Consider the following 22,825-nt stretch of genomic DNA (forward strand, 5'->3'; position numbering starts at 1 on the left):
ATTCTACATTAATCAGAAGGCTCCAAAACGTTACTTTTCTACTCTAGTTAATATTAAGTTTAAGGAATTAGACGCTCGAGTTTGTTTTTAAAGGAGTCACTCGTGTTACACTGGACCACTGACGGTGGGAGCTTATTCCATTCTCGCACTAGAACGTTGGTGAAGAAAAATTTGTTGCAGTCTGAATTTACTTGTCTACATTATAGTTTTATGCCATTGTTCCTCGTTCGCAAAGTGTCATCGATCATAAACAATTTTGCTCTGTCTACATTCGTGAAACCATTAAGTATTTTAAAACATTTGATCAATAATATTTTCCTCGGAGGCGACGTTTCTCAAGAGAGAACATGTTGAGGGTGGAAAGCCTTTCTTCGTAGGATTTATTGCGCAAGGAAGGGATCATTTTTGTTGCCCGATGTTGAACACCTTCTAATTTAGCAATATCCTTTGCATGGTGGGGCGACCAAAACTGTACCGCATATTCCAAGTGGGGTCTGACTAAACTATTGTAGAGCGGATATATTACATCTTTATTCTTGAATAAAAAGTTTCTTTTAATGAAGCCCAGCATTATGTTCGCTTTATTTGCGGCATCGATGCATTGCTGTGAGAATTTGAGGTTTGATGCGATTTGGACCCCCAGGTCCTTAACGCACTGAACGCTTGGGAGTTTAACGCCGCGCATTTCGTTATCGAACTTCTTATTTCCTGTTCCAACTTGAAGGACCTGGCACTTGTCTATGTTAAAGGGCATCTCCCATCTATCCGACCAAACTGAAATTTTGTTCAAATCCTCTTGGAGGCTTTGCCTGTCTTCGTCAGTGAGAACCGAGTTAACCATCTTTGTGTCGTCTGCAAATTTACTAATGCGATTATTGAGTCCAACATCCACGTCGTTGATGTAAATAATGAAGAGCACTGGGCCAAGAACCGAGCCCTGAGGGACGCCACTAGTGACCGGCGCCCACTCTGAGTTAAATCCGTCAATCACCACTCTTTGTTGTCTGTTGCTCAACCAATTCGCGATCCATTGGTTTACTTGACCGTCAATACCTATTTGCTTTAATTTATAAAGTAATTTATGATGTGGGACTTTATCAAACGCTTTCTGGAAATCAAGATAGACTACGTCCAATGATTTGGTTACGTCATAAACTGAGAAGAGGTCGTTATTTTTAAAAGGTCAATAGGTTTGACAGGCAGGATCTTTTTGTTATGGAAGCCATGTTGTGAATCCCCAATTAATGAGTACCTTTCAAGGTAACTCACAATTTTGTCTCTAATTATGCTCTTGAGTAGTTTACCTACAATTGAAGTTAAACTAATGGGCCTGTAATTACCTGGTATTTTTTGGTCTCCTTTCTTAAAAATCGGTGTCACGTTAGCCTTTTTCCAATCCAAAGGGACGATGCCTTGTCGCAAGAACATATTGAATACGGTTGTGAGGGAGGAGAGTATTTCGCTCTTTGTTTCTTTAAGCAGTATAGGATATACTTTATCAGGTCCGGGACTTTTATTTGTTTTAAGTGAATGGAGAGCTTTAAGGACTTCATCGCTTGTTATTTCAAAATTAGGCAATGCATGCTCGAGATTTACATTAGTACTGGTGTTGGTGGTAGTGGGAGGAAGACTGTTAGTATTAAACACCGAGGAAAAGTAATTGTTTAAGAGGTTTGCAATGTGTTGGCTGTCAGTCACTAGTGCACTGTCGCTGTTTGTTGGAGGTCTAATTCCACTTTTGATCGCCTTTCTGTTGTTTATGTAACTGAAGAAGGATTTCGCATTATTTTTACAGTTGGCTGCAATATTTTCCTCATATCTACGCTTTGCCTGACATACTAATCTTTTTACTCGTCACCTGGCATCATTATAAAGTCTAATGTTTTCGGGCGTGCTTTGTTCTTTCTTTAACCTGTAAGACAATTTTCTCTCCTTGACTGATTGTTTAATTTCGCTATTAAACCACGGTGGGCTTTTATTAGTGTTAATTCGCTTCTCGCACATAGGGACGAATGTATTCTGCTGAGTGAGTAAGTGATTTTTAAAGCTTAGCCAGGCGTCCTCTACATTGCCGTCATCTGAAAGTTGTATTTGTTAGTTTTTGTCTGATTTCTACGAAGTTAGCTTTTTTGAAATTGAGCATCTTTACTTTATTTTCAGTCACTGATGATTGATCTCTAATGTCAACGCGCACTAATTTATGATCGGAGGAACCGAGGTGTTCTCCTACCGTGACATTACTGACTAGGTTATCTTGGGTCGTTATAACAAGGTCGAGTATATTATTTTGTCGAGTTGGTTCAGAAACCATTTGGTTTAGATAATTTTCTTCTAGAAATTCGATCATTCTATGTGACTCGCCTTCTGTACCTGACAGTGTCGCCCAGTCGATATGGGGGAGGTTAAAGACTCCTAATATCAGTGAGTCGTGGTTATTAAGTGACTGCCTTAAGATGCTGTACATTTCAAGGTCGTCATCGAGTGACTGCCCGGGAGGTCTGTAGGTGACAGATATATTTAAATTGACTTTTGCAGTGTTTACTCGTACGCACAAATGTTCAACGTTACTGTTTCCCGGTGTTTTGTCAGTGGGTTGCAAATAGCTTTTGACAAAAAGGGCGACACCACCACCTCTACGGTTTACACGATCTTTGTTGAAGAGTCTGTAGCCATCTATGTTGTATTCGGAACTTAAATCAATATTTGTGGTGTCGATAAATGTTTCGGTTATAGCAATTACGTCAAAGTTTTCTGTTAGAGCAAGACATCGCAGTTCATCAAATATGTTTCTTAGGCTACGCGCATTGAAACTAAGGATTTTTAAGTTATCTAGAGGCTTGGTAATAGAGGTGGTGATACTTGCGGGATCACGGTTACGGGTTTGTTGCGATGCAAGGCATCTATTTACACGGGCGGGGTGGAGGGACGTGGCTGTGACTCGTTTTTTGATCAGGTGTCACGTACTGCTGTGAGAGAGAGAGAGAGAGAGAGAGAGAGAGAGAGAGAGAGAGAGAGAGAGAGAGATCTCTCTCTCTCTCTCTCTCTCTCTCTCTCTCTCTCTCTCTATTGCCTGTCAACATCTACCTTTCCTTCTTGCTGGAAGTATGCCTTCATACAGCCTGTACCTAAGAAGGGTGACCGCTCCAATCCCTCAAACTACCGTCCTATAGCTTTACTTTCTTGTCTATCTAAAGCTTTTGAATCAATCCTTAACCGGGAGATTCAAAAGCACCTTTCCACTTCTGACCTTCTATCTGATCGCCAGTATGGGTTCCGCAAGGGGCGTTCTACTGGTGATCTCCTAGCCTTCTTAATGGACTCTTGGTCATCCTCTCTTAGCCGTTTCGGTGAAACTTTTGCCCTTGCGCTGAACATATCAAAAGCTTTTGATAGGGTCTGGCAAAAATCTTTGCTTTCTAAACTACCCTCCTACGGTTTCTATCCTTCTCTCTGTACCTTTATCTCCAGTTTCCTTTCTGACCGTTCTATTTCTGCCGTGGTAGACGGTCACTGTTCTTCCCCTAAATCTATTAACAGTGGTGTCCCACAGGGTTCTGTCCTATCTCCCACTCTTTTTCTGTTGTTCATTGATGATCTTCTTTCCAAAACGAACTGTCCTATCCATTCCTACGCCGATGATTCCACTCTGCATTACTCAACTTCTTTTAATAGAAGACCCACCCTTCAGGAACTTAATGACTCAAGGCTGGAGGCTGCAGAACGCTTAGCCTCAGCCCTTACTATTATTTCCGATTGGGGCAAGAAGAACCTGGTGTCCTTCAACGCCTCAAAAACACAGTTTCTCCACTTATTACTCGACACAATCTTCCAAACAACTATCCCCTATTCTTTGACAACACCCAGCTATCACCTTCCTCAACACTAAACATCCTCGGTCTATCCTTAACTCAAAATCTCAACTGGAAACTTCATATCTCATCTCTTACTAAATCAGCTTCCTCGAGGCTGGGCGTTCTGTACCGTCTCCGCCAGTTCTTCTCCCCTGCACAATTGCTGTCCATATACAGGGGCCTTGTCCGCCCTCGTATGGAGTATGCATCTCATGTGGGGGGCTCCACTCACACAGCTCTTCTGGACAGAGTGCAGGCTAAGGCTCTTCGTCTCATCAGCTCTCCTCCTCATACTGATAGTCTTCTACCTCTTAAATTCCGCCGCAATGTTGCCTCTTTCTATCTTTTATCGATATGTCCACGCTGACTGCTCTTCTGAACCTGCTAACTGCATGCCTCCCCCCTCCCGCGGCCCCGCTGCACTCGACTTTCTACTCATGCTCATCCCTATACTGTCCAAACCCCTTATGCAATAGTTAACCAGCATCTTCACTCTTTCATCCCTCACGCTGGTAAACTCTGGAACAATCTTCCTTCATCTGTATTTCCTCCTGCCTATGACTTGAACTCTTTCAAGAGGAGGGTATCAGGACACCTCTCCTCTCGTATTTGATCTTGCTTTCGGCCACCTCTTTTGTTTCTTTTTTAGGAGCAGCGAGTAGCGGGGTTTTTTTTTTATAATTGTTATCTTTTTTGTGGGCCCTTGAGCTGCCTCCTTTGTTGTAAAAAAAAAAAATAATAATAATAATAATATATATATATATATATATATATATATATATATATATATATATATATATATATATATATATATATATATATATATATATATATATATATTAAACATACACACACAAACACATGTAGTTGTGTATGTGCCGCCTAAGACCTCATCATGGTCAGTGGAGGACTAGAGTCTGTTTGGACAACATGATGAAAGCGTGCAACAAATAAACGATTATGGGAGACTTTAATTGTAAGGAAGTAAGCTGGGAAGACTGGACAACAAGGGGAAGCACGGGGTAATGTGTTACTAAAGCTGATGATGGAGTATATAATGACCCGGTGGGCATCAGATTTCACAAGGTATAGTGGACAGGATGAGCCATCTAGCCTGGACTTAGTCTTCACAAATGAAGTAAATGTGATTGAAAACACTGACTATAACTTATCAATTGGAAAAAGTGGTCATGTGGTGATTCAGTTTGAGATAAAACAAGAAAGAGGAGAAGCAAGGAAGGAAATACACAGAATTGGAAGGTATATTTTTTGGCAAAATTAACTACCCTGAACTGGGGAAATATTTTGAAAGCACAGACTGGAATATATTATTAGAGATTTACAATGAAGGGGTTAAGAAGTATGTGCCAAAAGTGAAGGAGAGTTGCAGGGGAAAGAAGGACGGATTCAACATGAGATGCAAAGAAGCAAGGAGAAAGAAAGAGGAAGCGTGGCGAAGGTGGAGGAGAGTGAAACGGCAGAATGTCTGGGAACTATATAAGCAATAGGGATGTACCAATGTATCGGTATCGGTATCGGTGGTATAAGCACATTTTAAGAGTATCGGTATCGGTATCAGCTGATTTTCTGCCGATACTACCGATAATTGAAGGAGTTTTGTACGTCGCATGTCACTCGTTGCAAATAATTTTGTTCAACAGAAATTTGATTTTCTAATTTGTTGAAAAAAAATATTAGAAAAGTGTAATTATCCAGTATCATGATACTACGTAGTTTGGAATTTCCCGCGATTTAATTTTCATCACTTTAAACGATAAGATTCATATTACTTTGAATACAAGTATATAATACTTAATATACAGTATAGCCTTTGGTACCGCGGACGCGTACAATACAGGTTTAGTAGCTTCGGCGCGGGATTGGCGGCCCCTCCACTCGCCTCATTTGCCTGCCTCAGTCAGTCAGACGGTTGCCCCGCAACAGGGCACGCTGCCAGGGCTGCCTAAATGTACGGCAATTAAGGTAAAGCTAACCCTGCTGAGTCAACTAGACCTCATGAGGCGCCTCCTCCCTCGCCCCTTGTCGAAAATGGGGGTGGGTTTGAACACTTGGGTTAACCATGCACTGCTGCCTCGCCGCGCTGTATAGGGTTAATATGCGTTTCCGTGGTGCAGTGGTCGGCACGTTTGGCTCCGGATCTATGGACACCTTTTTTCAGGCCACCACTGGTTACTTTTTTTTCTTCCCTTCTATGGTGGAAAAAACGAGTAGTTTTTTTTTTTTCTTAACAGTTGATATTGCCTTTTAGCTGCTGGAATTGTTGTATAAAAAAAATAATGCACAGGTATCGGTATTGGTATCGGTATCGGTATCGGTCAAATATTGGGGTATCGGTATCGGTCAAAATTTTGGTATCGGTACATCCCTAATAAGCAAGAAAAAAACGAGTATATTAGAATATGCAGAGAGGAAATATTGATTTTCAATAGGGATATAATAGACAAATGCACAGACCAACCGAAGCTATTTTACAGATTTATAAACGGGAAACTAAAACAGCGTGAGGAAATAACAAAATTGAAAGTTAATGGCGAGGTGCATGAGGACGAGTTGGAGATGGCGGAAGAAATGAACAAAAGCTTTCAAGAAGTATTCACAAGAGAAAGTGAGTTTGACGTAACAACTGGACTAGGCCCAAGAGGGCCCTGCCTGTGTGACATAGAAATCACAGTGCAGGAGATAACTAGTGAAATGGAGAATCTAGATGTGAGGAAGTCACAGGGTCCCAACAGTGTTTCCAACTGGGTGCTGAAGGCGTGTAGGAGTCAACTGGCGGACAAAATACACAAAGTAATAAAGAGATCATTGGCTGAGGGTGTAGTCCCTCTGGACTGGAAAAAAGCTGACATAGTCCCCATCTACAAGAGCGGAAGAAGAGACGACCCACTTAATTATCGACCAGTTTCCCTTACGAGCGTAGTGTCAAAAATATGCGAAAGAATTGTGAAAAGGAAATGGACGAAGCACCTGTAGGAAAATGAAATCATCACAGAAAGACAGTTCTGATTTAGGAAAGGAAGATCATGCCTGACAAACTTGGTGTGTTTCTATTCAAGGGTGACATATGTTGTGCAGGAGAGAGATGGATGGCCTGACGCTGTCTACCTGGACTTGAAAAAGGCCTTTGACAAGGTGCCACATAGGAGGTTGATGTGGAAGCTGGAGACGGTGGGTAAATTAGGAGCTGGTCTTCTAAAATGGATGGAGGATTTTCTGAAGAACAGGATGATGATAACAACTATTAGAGACAGGAAATCAAGTTGGAAAAATGTCATGAGTGGAGTCCCGCAAGGCTCTGTGTTGGCCCCAATTATGTTTGCAGTATATGTTAATGATATGATAGAAGGAGTGGATAGCTATATGAGTCTGTTTGCCGATGACGCTAAGATAATGAGAAGAGTGGAAAAAGAGGACTGCTTGCTGCTCCAGAGAGACCTGGACACAGTGTGGGGGTGGAGCAGGAAGTGGGAAATGGAATTTAAAACCCAAAAGTGCAGTGTTATTGAATTTGGAAAGAGTGGAATGAGAGTAGAGCGACATTATAAGTTGGGTAAGGATAAGTTAGACAAGAAGACCGAAGAAAAAGACCTTGGATTGATGATCACAGAGAACTTGTCTCCAGAGAGACGTGAATAAAATATCAGTTGAGACATACAACCTGCTGAGGAACATCAGAGCAGCGTTCACATACCTTGGTGAGGACATGGCAATGAAATTAATTGTGACCTTGATACGCCCTAGACTAGAATATGCATTAGTGGCTTGGTCGCCATCACTTAAGAAACACATTAGAAAACTGGAGAGGATACAGAGAGCGATAACAAAAATGGCACCTAGTCTGAGCGACCTGCCTTATGAAGAAAGATTGCTGAGGCTGAACCTCCCTACATTGGAAAGTAGAAGAGAAAGAGGAGATTTAATAGCAGTGTATAGGGTGAGGAATGGTATAGAGAAATCGGATAGAGATGACCTTTTGATAAGAGAAGAGAGAAACTTAAGAGGAAATGGAAAACTGTTGAGAAAAGGAATTTGTAGAAGAGACATCAAGAAGAACAGCTTCCCGCAGAGATGTATGGGGGTCTGGAATGGGCTGGAGAGGGAAGTGGTGCAGACTAAGTCAATAAGCGCATTCATGGCCAAGTTAGATGGAAGTAGTTGGAAAGGCAGGACAGCACCAGCCTGTAAATCACAACTTTAGGTAAACTAGGTAAATACACACACACAAATGCTTCCTTCCCTTCCCTTTCCTTTCCATTCCTCCCCTCCCCTTCCCTACCCTTCCCTCCCCTAAACTTACCTCCATGGGGTCGGGGTCGTCGCTGAAGGTCAGGGCTAGTACATAAGAGGGGGGGCACTAGCCAGGTACTCGTGGCAGCAATCTCTTCTGGGTTGGACCACTGCGCTGGGTCCTGAACTAGCAGTCGGGTGATAAGGTTGCTGGCGGGGGCGGAGGTGTGTCCTGGGCCCGTATCCTCGACAACTATTAATACTAAACTTGGTATTAACTTTCGACTTTGGTATTAACTTCACTCTCAAAGTGTATCCTCAACAACTATTAGCCTAATACCTACTCTTAACTTTGGTATTAACTTGAGAGTGCTGGCGAGGACTTCTAAACACTTAATAGTAAAGTTAATAGTGAATCCCAGACCCAGACCCATATCAACATGGCCACCGGACTTCCTCGTCCAGCCCGCCTCCGCAATTTAGAGTTTGATAGGGCGCTTTGGAACTGTATAACGATGGTGAACTTGTCAAGACATACATATTAGACCGTGCAGGAATGGAGTATGTGACTGATTTGGTGAGAAGAGAGCTACAAGATCCAGTTCAAAGGGAGCATTCCCTCACCCCGGGGTTGAAAGTGATTTTGACTTAAAAGATACTTGGCTACAGGAAAAATGCTGCAGTGTTCAAGTGATGAGTTTGGGGTAGGCCAGAGTAGTGTAAGCAGGGTGATTGTGGAAACTCTGGCCGCCCTCAGTGACCCGTAGGTAGTCGGGAGGTTTACCCAGTCTCCCCTTGATAGGGTGGAGATCCGTGTAAAGCAAGCAGAATTCTACCAACTTGCCGGTGTTGTGGGAGTGATAGACTGTACCCATGTGAAAATAATGGCACCAAAGGAAAACGATGTAGTTTATGTCAACAGAAAAAAAAAAATAAACATAGCTTGAACATACAATTAGTGTTTGATGCCTTTGTTATTGATTAAAATGTGAAATATTCGAGTTAAGGAAAACAAAACATGGGAAAAAAACTTTTATTTGTAGCAGAAAGGTACACACATGCAAATGAAAAAGATGACATTAAAATTGCATTAAAATGTCATTTAGAATATGATTTATAATTATTGCTGCCGGATATTCATATTGAGATAATGGTGGTAAGAAAGCTTGTTAGAGACGTCTGCCAGTGTGAGGGAGGAGGAACGAAAGGTCGAGGTGACCACATCGCGAACATCATGACTTATAAGTGAAGTAAATCAAGGTTACTTGGTTTCTGTTTACAAAGTTCCAAGTGGAAAAACAACTTTATTGTGAATTCAGTGTATACTTTTCTGGAGTATTGTGTTTACTGAGTGAATTGGTGACCAATCTGTTGCTTGAAGATATTCATCATTGGATTCAAAGCTATGGTATTAATGTGCAATAGTCATCATAACAAAATACGTAGTAATTAATTATACATGTCAACCTATTTATTTTCATGAGATCATGGTATGACCACTGAAAAACATAGTTTTTTTTATCTTGGCTCCATTACAAATTCAGTATATAATTATTCATATATTCAATAAAGTAGTGGAATCCAGTTTTCAGCATCTTTTATTATTATGCCAATATTCTAAGCACTCAGCTTGCAAACATGCTTAGGTTTATGTTGTCAGCTTGGGTCGGACTTATGTGAACACTTTACCAAGTGACCTAAGATTACTCAGTGCAAGCAAAGCTATGGTATTAACGTGCAATGGTCATCATACCTAAATACGTAGTAATTAATCATATATGTCAACCTAATTATTTTCATGAGATCATGGTATGACCGCTGAAAAACAGCTTTTTTTTATCTTGGCTCCATTACAAATTCAGTATATAATTATTCATATATTCAATAAAGAAGTGCAATCCAGTTTTCAGCATATTTTATTATTATGCCAATATTCCAAACACTCAGCTTGCAAACACGCTTAGGTTTATGTTGTCAGCTTGGGTCGGACTTAGGTGAACACTTTACCAAGTGACCTAAGATTACTCAATGCTACCATATAGGTATACTACATCTTTGATTGTGAGTTTATCAGAGAGCACTGGAGAGCAGCATGAGTCTAATTAGGTGCTAATGAATATCCTGCCTGCATCACAGACTACATAAAATGCAAATATGATCGGTGCCTAAGGGTGTTATAAGCTAATGATGGTATATATATATATATATATATATATATATATATATATATATATATATATATATATATATATATATATATATATATATATATATATATATATATATATATATATATAACTGTCTGCCCTAATGTCTCTCCCACTTTTGAAGTCCAAATGACGCCCCTGATTGCAACAATGTATCTTGTAACACCCATGACTGGGTGCCGGTGCAAATGTCCTCATTTAACACCGAGAAATTAATCTAGGCTCTAGGGAACTCGGAAAAATCCAAGTTAGAGAGTACTGGCTGTGGTGATTGAACCAGTGACCTTCGACATACAAAGGCATGTCTGTCAGTTGAGCCAATAAAGGTAAAGGTAAAGTTGGGGCATACGCTGTAGCAGCGCGTGGCCTCGGTGCTCATTTCCGTAACATTGGCTCTTGAGCCTGTGGTGGGAGGGAGCCCATTACCCCGGGACACAGGGCCAGTGTGACATCCGGGTTACCACAGTTTCCCCAGGTAGTCATTTATCGAGTAGCCCGAGAGGGAGGATGATCAGCTGGGTGAGCTGCACGCCGACTGCCTTGGCCGGGATTCGAACCCGGGACCGCGTAGAAGCCAGGCATGCTGACCACTAGACCACGGAGGCGTATTGGAGCCCAATCTCAAGTGAACCCACTCACAATGGCACACAATTTTTTTTCTGGTAAATTTTGTGCTTTGAGTGAATTTGCTAACCATTTCTGTCGAAAAACAGCAGAGATTATTTTTCACCCCTTACACCTTAACCTCCTCAGTAATAAAAAAAAAAAGTGACAAAATCATAGCCTTGAGGCAGTAATATTCAGCCCCAGCATCATAAATTTATACTGCTACCCTATGAGAGGCATCTCTTAACTCCGATGAAGTAGGTGGTAACTGTGGTGGAGCAGCTTCATTGTCATCCCTTGCAGTGGCAGGTGTCATTGGGCCAGCAGGTGATGAAACAGTGGCTGGTGTCATAGGGCCAGCAGATGATGAAGCAGTGGCAGGTATCATTGGGCCAGCAGATGATGAAGCAGTGGCTGGTGTCATAGGGCCAGCAGATATTGAAGCAGTGGCTGTTGCCGGAGCAGCTAATGGTATCTTTTCCACAAGTAATGAACAATGTGCTGGGATAGTCTCTAGCAATACTGATAAAGTGTGTATCTACAAAGAATATGAATTTAAGGGTGATTAATAAATTGTTTTAATGAGAATATAAAAGTTTTTTGCCAAAAACATACAGGCCAGTCAATATTTCACTGCTGCTTGACTGTTGCTGCTGTCCTATCCCTAGCACATCATGTCAATGCTGAATGGCTCTGGTACCCCTTCAAATACATGAGACGAGCAGCCTATGATGTCATACACCAGTTTATCTACCACAGTTAATGTCACAGTTATAAAGGCAGGCGCCTGCGTATCTGTGGTGCCACACGTGTGGGGCACTCAGGTGCTGGGGGAAATGTCATTGTTATGAAGGGGCCAGTGTATGCTGTGAGGCCTTGGTGTGGAAGTTCCCTATCTGAACTGTGCAGCTAATCCCCCATACAGTGAGGGCCTTTTTTACTCCCTCAGGGGCTGTGCAGCTGAGAGAGTGGTGTACATGAGTTTGAGTGTGTGAGTAAGTGTGTGCCTGTCTTGGCTAAGACCCTTCACTGGGGGAAGACAACCACGGTATTTAGATAGATTGATAGTCATTGACAGATGAACATTAAAAAAAATTCTATATCAAATATGCAGTTCACTGCTATGAACTTATTAACTTTAAGCTGAAATAAAGGCATTGTGGCCAGTATAGCTGCATTCTGTGAGCACATAAAAAACTAACTAATATAAGTTTTACATTTAAAGGCATAACAACTAAAAAAAAATACCAGTCTGCCGCTGCTCATTCTTGCACTTGGCAATGCGAGGCTTTGATTTTTGTTGTACGTTGTACCAACGCCTCTCACAGTCATCCTGCGTACGGGGTCCACTCCCAGGGAAGGCACTGTCAGGGTATAAATGTGAAGCAAGTTTCTTAATCGTTTCACTATGGCATGCTTTTTATTTCCCATACCTTCTCCAATAGCATTTAATACATGCAGTGATGGAAAGCTAAATCAGTACCGGTATTTTATTTACATGCATCATAAGACATTAACTTTTTTAGTTGTTATGAACATGGTCATAAATACTACTTTTCATTACCTACTTTTCTAAAATGCTTTTCTCTAAGTAGGATGATATTACACAATACAGCTATAAAAAAATAATCAAAGCATTAATCTTAATTCCATTCTTTTGAGTACTTCTAACCTAACATTATATCACCAGAAACTGTTTGACCAATGCTATCAAAATAATATTTTAATCTTACTTTACCATTCTCATCAAATCTACCTATTCCGATATAGTCTTAACATAAAATACTTGTAAATGTGTTGAGAGTCTGGCATGCCCCACCCACCCACCCCCCAAAAAAAATATAAATAAGGAATAAATAAAATAACAGGTAAATATGACTTGACTCTCTTATACTGACCCCCTTTCCACCCTAACAAACTTGGGGACCTACCATGTTATGTTAGGACGTGTAAGGTAGGACAGGTTTAGCAGGAGTTGGTTTAGTTATGTTGGATTGTTGAGGGAGTGGGGGTTGCAGCAGAAATGGTCATGATGATGCTATTCACATGGAGCAGTAGGAAAAAGTATGTCCTGTTTGGAAACTCTGTGGTTGTGTTTGTATACAAAAATACCCATTTGATGATTTACATAAATTTACATAAATTTACATAGAAAATCAGACCACACAGACCCCATGGTCCAGACTTGGTGGTCTGTCCTTAAACCTAAGTGATTTTACATTAATCAGATGGCTCCAAAACGATGCATTTCTACTCTTGTTGATATTAAGTTCAAGGAAGTGACGGTTGAGCTTATTTTTGAAGGAGTCAATCGTGTTACACTGGACCACTGATGGTGGGAGCTTATTCCATTCTCGTACTACAACGTTGGTGAAGAAAAATTTGGTGCAGTCTGAATTTACTTTTCTACATCTGAGTTTTACGCCATTGTTCCTCGTGCGCAAAGTGTCATCGATCATAAACAATGTTGATCTGTCTACATTCGTGAAACCATTAGGTTAGGTTAGTTTGCAAGTTACTTGAATCATGGATATGTGAATATGTAACAAAAAAATAAAAGCGTTAACCTTAATTTCATTATCTTGAGTACATTCCAGTCTAACATTATATCACCATAAACTGTTTGACCAATGCTATAAATATACTATTTTAATCTTACTTTACCATTCTCACGAAACCTACCTATTCCCATATAGTCTTGACATAAAGTACTTGTAAAGGTGTCCATAGTCTGGCATGCCTAGCATCCCCCCCAAATAAAGAAAATAAATAAATAAAAATAAATAATAAACAAATAAAAATAAATAAAGAATAAAAAAAAGGGCAAATATGCCTTAACTATCTATACCAACCCCCTCTTCCCCCCCAACAAACTTGTCATGTTAAGTTAGGATGTGTTCGGTAGGACGGGGCAGGTTTGGCACTTGGGGACCTACCATGTTAGGTTAGGATGTGTTAGATAGGACAGGTTTAGCAGGAGTTGGTTTAGTTATGTTAGATTGTTGAGGGAGTGGGGGTTGCAGCAGAAATGGTCATGATGATGCTATTCACGTGAAGCAGTAGGAAAAAGTATGTTCTGTTTGGAAACTCTGTGATTGTGTTTGTATACAAAAATACCTATTTGACGAGGTTAGGTTAGTTTGCAAGTTACTTGAATCATGAATATGTGAATATGTAACAAAAAAATAAATGCATTAACCTTAATTTCATTATCTTGAGTACATTCCAATCTAACATTATATCACCATAATCTGTTTGACCAATGCTATAAATATACTATTTTAATCTTACTTTACCATTCTCACAAAACCTACTTATTCCCATATAGTCTTGACATAAAGTACTTGTAAAAGTGTCCATAGTCTGGCATGCCTAGCATCCCCCCCCAATAAAAAAAAATAATAAACAAATAAAAATAAATAAAGAATAAAAACAGGGCAAATATGCCTTAACTATCTATACCAACCCTCTCTTCCCCCCCAACAAATTTGGCATGTTAAGTTAGGATGTGTTCGGTTGGACGGGGCAGGTTTGGCATGGTTAGGTTTAGTTATGTTAGGTTGTTGAGGGAGAGGGGGTTGTGGCAGATATGGTCATAATGAAACTATTCAGATACAGAATAAAAAGGTATTTTCTGTTTGGAAGGTCAGTGGTTGTGTTATTATGCAAAAACTAATCAATTGATTAGGTTAGGTTAGTTTGTAAGGTAATTGAACCATGAATATGTGATTACTAACCTTGTTACAGCTTCTGCCACTTCAGTCCACGCTCTCTTCTTATCCTCAGGGGTGATACTCTTCCCATAACACCCTCTGATTATACGTATTTTTTTCTTGAATTTGATGTAAGAAGACCGTTTCATCTGGCGACCAATTAAACTTACTCCTTTTCTGCGCTGGTTTCCCGGCCCGTAGATGTGCTCATTGGGGCAGATGACGTGGTTATGGTGCGGTAATTTCAGCAGAGCAAGTCGTGACGCAGGCGGGGAGATACGGGTGTTGACGAGTGACGGAGTAAAAGCAGCCTTGGAGGCTGCTTCTATCTGCCACAAAACTCAGTATTTTCTTGTGTTTGCCATTTATTATGTTTCTGTTGTACAGTCGACGATAGAGAGTAGTGTCACGGTTTTCAGAATGTTTAGTCTGGTGGCGGTATCTGGCAACTATACCACGGTGACGCATTCACTGGTGATGTTAGTGACTCGTTTCAGTGTGTACCGTGTGTGTGTGACCGTGAAATTATAATATTGAATAATATTATATTATATTATAATATAATGTAGTTAGAAATATACAAGATTACATGAATTCAATTTAGAAATGCGATAATGAATGTCCTCTACATGATGACGACGAGGTAAAACATCACGAACAGTCCGAAACACTTTCTTATTAAACTTTGAAAATACCGCGTGCAATGCTGTCCTTCACAGGGGCAGGCAGTAGTTCATGCTCCTTACCATCAAACAGCAAATAGGCTTGAGGGTCTGTTTAACTCGCAGCCTTAATTCCCGTTACTATAAAGCCTCAAAGACAGTTCAGGAGATCATTAAAAATCTAAAATCATTTCTCAGTGAAGATTACGTAATATCAAAGTATAAATACGTGTGTGTGTGTGTGTGTGTGTGTGTGTGTGTGTTGATCTCGGGGCGTCGCTGACTAGCTGACCCCTTCGTTTTTCGTTGATGGACATATGTCTCCTCCGTCCCTCTCTCTCTCTCTCTCTCTCTCTCTCTCTCTCTCTCTCTCTCTCCTATTTTTTTAGGTATTAAAAATTATACGTTTCCACAGCCACTGACGTGACAGCTCAACTGCAGTGCCTGCGGACATAAGGGCTTTAATAGAATACCGCTGCTCCAGCCAAGGCCCGCGGTCGACGACGCCATCATGTGAACGTTTATAGCCTATTATTACGTATTAAAAAAATTATAAAGAACAAGATCTCGGCTGTCAGGAATTTTTTATTTTTATTTAAAAGGCATAACAATCTCCCCTAATAAGTGCAGCATATTTTTAAATGTATCATAGTTTGATAAACAACTTAGAGTTGCTCTTGACTAAATTTGAACGAAACTAAAAGCTCGTGTCAAAATGTAGCGACAGAGCCTAAAGAAAAAATATTTATTAAGCGTTAGCGACGGGCACTTTTGATAAATATCTATCTTAAAATTATGTAGAGTGCACCTGTGACCACCGATCACCACAAAAGTACGATTTCGATAGGATATAATAATTTTCATGTCGCGTGGAGGGGTTGCCAGATGTCGCTTTCTGAACGAAACTTACTGGACAGTGTGTCACTACTCTCTATAGCCGACTGTACATTTATACATCTTTTCTTTATTTTTCTTTTGAAATATATACTTAATTCATGTCGGATGTTTACGTTTTGCACGGAGGCGTCCTTAGCAACGAGCCCGCCATAAAGAAGAAGAAGAAGAAGATAATAGTAGCCAGGATTTGCTAATACCTACACTCAAAGTTGACGAGGATAGCTTTTACTCTTAATAATTTGAAACTATTAACTTTGATAGTAACTTTAAGAGTAAAAGTTAATAGCTCTCGAGGATACGGGCCCAGGTATATAACATCACTGGGGATGTGGGCATCCCAGCTCAGTAGTAACAAATGTACGGAAGTGGGGGTTGCCTCAGCGGGGGGGACTGGAAGTGGGGGTTGGGGGGGTCAGCGGGGGGGTGACGGACGAGGGGGTATCTGGACCCCCCCCTAACCCCTCCCCCCCTCCCATCTCTTTACCTTTCACCCCCTCACCCCCCTCACCCCCTCTCGGACTAGCGTACGGAAGCGAGAAGGTGACGGGAGTAGGGGTGCCCAGCAAGAGAAGGGATACTTGAAGGGTTAAGATAAGATCTTTCTTTGACCCTCGAATGACCACGAGATTATAATCACGGAAAAGGTTAAGGACATTAGGTTAATGACCAGGCTGAAATATGAATTTACTCTCTAATGCAAGTCCGAAAAAAAATAAAACAATCGCCATTGAACTTAATACTCGATAAATTATTTAAGTTTTTGCTGGATGTATTGTATCATTATCTTCTTATTTCTCATTTCTCAACTTGTTTCTTCTTATTTCTTTCCTCAACTTATATATATATTTTTTTACTCCGGTTATTTGGTGCCATCTAACCCTAAACACTGCAGCACCAAGTCTTTTTTTTTTCTGATTTTGCATTAATTAATGTCTTATATCTCATTTCTTAACTTCGATGTCATATGACCTTAGGCGTTGCCGCATCGAATTTAACTTTGTCCGTGAAAAATGGTTAATGTGTGTGTGTGTGTGTGTGTGTGTGTGTGTGTGTGTGTGTGTTCAATTCCACTCCTAATCTTGAGAAATCTGCTGCTAGCTCGAAATTTTGTGGGCCATCTTTTTTAGCCGATTATATGCTCCGAAGCGGAATTTAGTGAGGATTCTTATGGTATCTTCAAATTCCTCATACGTCTATTAGTTTCCAAGTTACACCGATAAAACTGAATTTTTTTTTCTCTCGTCAGAGTAGCCTAACAAATAAAAAACACTCATTAATTAATGTCTTATATCTCATTTCTTAACATATTTCTTCTTATTTCTTTTCTCAACTTGCATTTCTTTATATTTTCTGCCTGCTCTTCGGTGTCATATGACCTTAGACGTTGCCGCATCGAGTTTACCTTTTTCCGTGAAAAGGGATCGTAATGTGTGTGTGTGTGTGTGTGTTCCATTCCTCCGATTCTTGAGTAATCTGCGGCTAGCTCGAAATTTTGTGGGCCATCTTTTTAGCCGATTATATGCTCGAAGCGGAATTTAGTGAGGATTCTTATGGTATCTTCAAATTCCTCATACGTCTATTAGTTCCCGAGTTACACCGAGAAAACTGAATTTTTTTTTCTCTCGTCAGAGTAGCATAACAAATAAAAATCACTCATTAATTAATGTCTTATATCTAATTTCTTAACTTATTTCTTCTTATTTCTTTTCTCAACTTGCATTTCTTTATATTTTCTGCCTGCTCTTCGGTGTCATATGACCTTAGACGTTGCCGCATCGAGTTTACCTTTTTCCGTGAAAAAGGGATTGTGTGTGTGTGTGTGTGTGTGTGTGTGTGTGTGTGTGTTCCATTCCCCTCCGATTCTTGAGAAATCTGCGGCTAGCTCGAAATTTTGTGGGCCATCTTTTTTAGCCGATTATATGCTCCGAAGCGGAATTTAGTGAGGATTCTTATGGTATCTTCAAATTCCTCATACGTCTATTAGTTCCCATGTTACACCGAGAAAACTGAATTTTTTTTCTCTCGTCAGAGTAGCATAACAAATAAAAATCACTCATTAATTAATGTCTTATATTTCATTTCTTAACTTATTTCTTCTTATTTCTTTCTCAACTTGCGTTTCTTTATATTTTCTGCCTGCTCTTCGGTGTCACATGACCTTAGACGTTGCCGCATCGAGTTTACTTTTTCCGTGAAAAGGGATCGTGTGTGTGTGTGTGTGTGTGTGTGTGTGTGTGTGTGTGTGTGTGTGTGTGTGTGTGTGTGTGTTCCATTCCCTCTGATTCTTGAGAAATCTGCTGCTTGCAAAATTTTGTGGGCCAACTTTTTAGCCGAATATATGTTCCGAAGCGGAATTTAGTGAGGATTCTTATGGTATCTTCAAATTCCTCATGCGTCTATTAGTTCCCGAGTTACACCGAGAAAACTGAATGTTATTCTCTCGTCAGAGTATCCTAACAAATAAAAATCGCTCAGAGCTCCTCATCTACGTTCCTTAGAAAGATTGCCATATGTTACTATTAAGAAACTTATCCCAACAACTGCAAATTTGACGCACTTTCATCGAAAACTTAATTTTAATAATTTTTATTTACTTTTATGGCGCGTTTCGCGTCATCGTCCGCCAGAACCTTTTACCCTTGATGACATGAAATGCGTCATCGTGCGCGAGAGGGTTAAATAAGTCAGATTTATCTCAAATTCACTGTCTGGGCAGACAAATATTCGAAAAGAGAAGGCAAACCAGTTTGTAGATATATATAAATATGCCGTATATTCACGTCCTTATGGATATCTTCTTGTTGATTAGGGTATAAATACTCCTGAATCCTACAGTTTCGCTCAAACATTGTTGGAGAGCCTCCCAGATGAACGCGTATTCCAATGGTGAACTCCAGGAAAAGGAACTCTTACACGTTCTATACTCCCAACATAACGAACCCTATGGTTTAAGCTCTCAGCTACTTCTGATCTTACTCTCTTAAGCCTTTGCAGTTACTTTCTTAAACCATCGAAGCCCGCCTTCCTGAAGTCAGGTATTAAGTGTTGTTTCTGCTGACTCTATCCTCCCATTTAATATTAAATTTAATTTCCTTATGATCACTGTTACCTAATGAACCCCAACCTCAATGTTGCTTATTATGTCCTCTTTATTAGTTAACAACAAATCCAAAATATTTTCTTCCTCGTTCGCACTGTTTTGTATATAGAACGAACTTACATTAGCTGAACTCACACTGTTTTGATTATAGAACGAACTTACATTAGCTGAACTCACACTGTTTTGAATATAGAACGAACTTACATTAGCTGATCTCACACTGTTTTGAATATAGAACGAACTTACATTAGCTGAACCCACACTCCTGGAAGAAGCTAAAATTTTCTAAAGGCTACAATAAAATCAATATGACCGATGAAGATACGGCACGTCACAATGAACAAACTCACTGTCTTCTCTGTAAATACGGGTTTTAAAAGGTAAAGGAGTAAAACATCATGACCATGACAAATCAGGAAACAATTACATTGAAGCTTATTGTAATAGATGCAACCTTCAAATGAAAAAATCACAAATTGCAGCGTACTCTCATTGCACATTATGCGGATTACGACATGACGTTAATCCCGCGTGAATTAACGCTACCTGGCTTTGAAAATCAAACTAAGACCAAAACATTCAGTTCAGAAATACCATGAAGTCATCATAAATGACTTGAGATTTATTGACACGTATGTCTTTATGTCTGGTTCACTCGCGGCTTTAGCGAACCAATTCATCAGCACTGGGAACGAGCCCATGTGCACACAACAGATGTTGAAAGATGTGCCAGCACCTGCGTTACCATTATTGATCAAGGGAAAGCAGGTTTTGTGTTATGACTATATGGACTCGATGGAACGACTTTCTGAGACACGTCTTCCATCCCGCGAAGATTTTTTCAATTCGCTTCAAGAAGCAGAACTTTCCGAAAGTGATTATAAACATGCTCAGAATGTTTGGAAAGTAGCTGGATGTCAGAGCCTGATGGACTATTTGTTGCTTTATGTAAAAGTGGATGTTGGCCTTCTATGTGATGTCTTCCTAGAGTGGAGAGGTATTTTGAAAACCCAGTGGAGGTTGGATATTGTAAATTATGTTAGCCTGCCAGGATTTGCCTATGACTCTTTTTTGTTAAAAACACAGCAGGAATTAGAGATGCTTAGTAGCCCACACATATATCATTGCATTCAAACAAATGTGCGTGGGGGCTACACAAGTGTTGTGCGTCGTTTTGTACGCACCAATAACATCTACACGAACCCTCAGTTTAATCCAAAACATGAGAGAAACACTTTCCTTTCATATATTGACTTCAACAGTCTTTATCCCACTGTAATGCAAGAGAAGTTACCATGTGGAGATATGAGAAAACTAGATGAGACAGAAATGCACTGGTTTTTGAGCGGGAGGGGGGCTAGGTCAATCAAGCAACCGATGGCGATTTTGGATACCTCATTCTGTGCAATACTGAGGCTGTCTCACGTGAAGTCATTGAGAAAACGGATGACCTCCCACTGACCATCAGAAGACACAATATCAACAATAGAGATATATCGTCAGCCGCACACGAATGGTATGAAGAAGAAAACCGTCCAGTACCGTGTAAGAACATAAAACAGATTGGAACACATGTTGCTCAGGAGAAAATACTGTTTGCTCTGTCCCTCCTTAAACTGCTATTCAACTAGGCCGGGTTGTTAAAAGTGCATGCTATTTATATGTTTAAGCAAAGCACTTTCTTGCGGACTTCATTCAGGATAACATAGAAGCCCGCAAAGTGCTACTTGCCCTATCAAGAAAACTGCAATCAAGTGTATTTCAAACAGCATATTTGGTCGATACCTGATGAACGCGGCCAAATATAGTGAAGACATAGATATTGTCACCAACCGCGAAAAGTTTTTGAAGCTGGCCCGAAGTCCTTACTTTAAACGCGTTGTACCCCTCAATGATGGTCATGTAGTTGTAGTTCGCCATAAGAAATATTCACAGGCGAATCATCCAAACAACATTGGCTACTACGTCCTAGAGCTGTCAAGCTGCGACTATATGATTTCTTTTACAGTATCATGAAGGCTCATTACGGGATCAGGCGAAACTAGTGTATTGTGACACTGATTCCTTAATAACAGAAACTGAAACTCCTGATCTATTAACAGAGTACTCGCAGGAACCCTTTAAAAGCTATATAGACACAAGTAACTTTAGCTCCTCACATTCCTTGTACAACACAGACAACAAAGGCAAGCTCGGATTTCTCAAGTCTGAAGTGAGGGAGAGAACCATCTCAGAATTTGTAGGTGTAAGAACAAAGTGCTACTCCATCCCCATGGCAGACAGTGACCGGTTGAGTTCAGCTAAGAGCGTTCCAAAGCTCATAAAGAAAAAAAAATTGCTCATCAGCGATACAAAGACGTCCTATTCCAGAAGCAAACATTTACCTTTGGCTATCAGGGATTCACAGTGCGTAATGGACGAATGAGTACAGTAAAATATCCCAAGAGAGGGATATCTGTAGTTCAGGACAAAAGACACTGCTTTAGCACCTTGGAGTTACGACCTTACGGTCATCCCGATAATTCTACAGGGGTAGAGGAGGAGGAGGAAGAGAAGGAAGCTGTAATCATAATTTGACCAAATTCCAATAAACATTGAGTTTGTTTGACTTGTTTATATGTCCTTTATCAAAAAATGAATGAAAAAAACAATAATTGTCTTAAAATTTATTCGATTTGTGGAAACATGTAGACAAAACGCGTCAATGTTTCGATCTGGCTCATATAAAAAAAGAAAAAAAAAGACTCGCGAAATGTGCGCGGCGGCGGCAGCAGCGGGTCCTGCGGCGACATCATGCGACGACAGGATGCGACTGTTTTGCGTGGGCGGGGGGGGGGGGGGGGCGGCAGCACTGGGGCTAGTGGTGGTGACGAGTGAGGTCCTGTATGGAGCCAGACCACTGATTTAAGCGTGTTATACAAATCACGATAAAGGAACTAGAAAATTATTTATGCTGAGAATAGCTTCATGGAATGTAATACACTTCAATATGAAAAATCAATAAAGTCAATACTTACTTTTTATGAACACGTGTTAAATGTTTGATGTCATACGGGCATTATAAACTTGCTGTAAGCGAATCTCATCACGTGTTCATCATTCCTCGAATATTCGGTCTTGGAAAACTCCATACAAATTTTTCAAGAGTTTCTCTTACACCCAAGTGTGAAACATTGTAGGCAAAGTACACGACATAAGCCCGCACACATCGCTTCGCGTGCTTTGAAGTCGAAATGCATTTTTATATATCCTGAGCCCAGGGTAAGCAATATACTTAAAATAATCAGAGTATAATTTGAGGTCGAGAGCATAACTATCTAAGAACACTATCATGTCCGGTTCATAGTAGAGACAAATCCAGTGTCTCATTTCTCTTTTAGAATAACTTGGTAGCGTGCTGCCGCCCCGCCCCGCCCCGCCCCGAGCCCACGCAATACTGTCGCATCCTGTCGTCGCATGATGTCGCAGCAGGACCCGCTGCTGCCGCCGCCGCGCACATTTCGCGAGTCTTTTTTTCTTTTTATATGAGCCAGAGCGAAAC

The 22,825-nt window shown here is 40.5% G+C and overlaps 1 long non-coding RNA gene across 1 annotated transcript; it reads right to left on the minus strand.

Moving 5' to 3' along the window:
- Positions 1 to 11,302: 11,302 nt before the first annotated feature.
- LOC126993787 (uncharacterized) lies at positions 11,303 to 14,831 on the minus strand. The gene is made up of 3 exons (XR_007748283.1): positions 14,650 to 14,831; positions 12,161 to 12,276; positions 11,303 to 11,450 (listed from the first exon to the last, which is right to left on the minus strand). It is a non-coding gene; the product is annotated as an uncharacterized LOC126993787 (long non-coding RNA).
- Between the last annotated feature and the right edge of the window lie 7,994 nt (positions 14,832 to 22,825).

Source organism: Eriocheir sinensis, unplaced genomic scaffold (assembly GCF_024679095.1).
Source record: "Eriocheir sinensis breed Jianghai 21 unplaced genomic scaffold, ASM2467909v1 Scaffold676, whole genome shotgun sequence".
NCBI lineage: Eukaryota > Metazoa > Arthropoda > Malacostraca > Decapoda > Varunidae > Eriocheir > Eriocheir sinensis.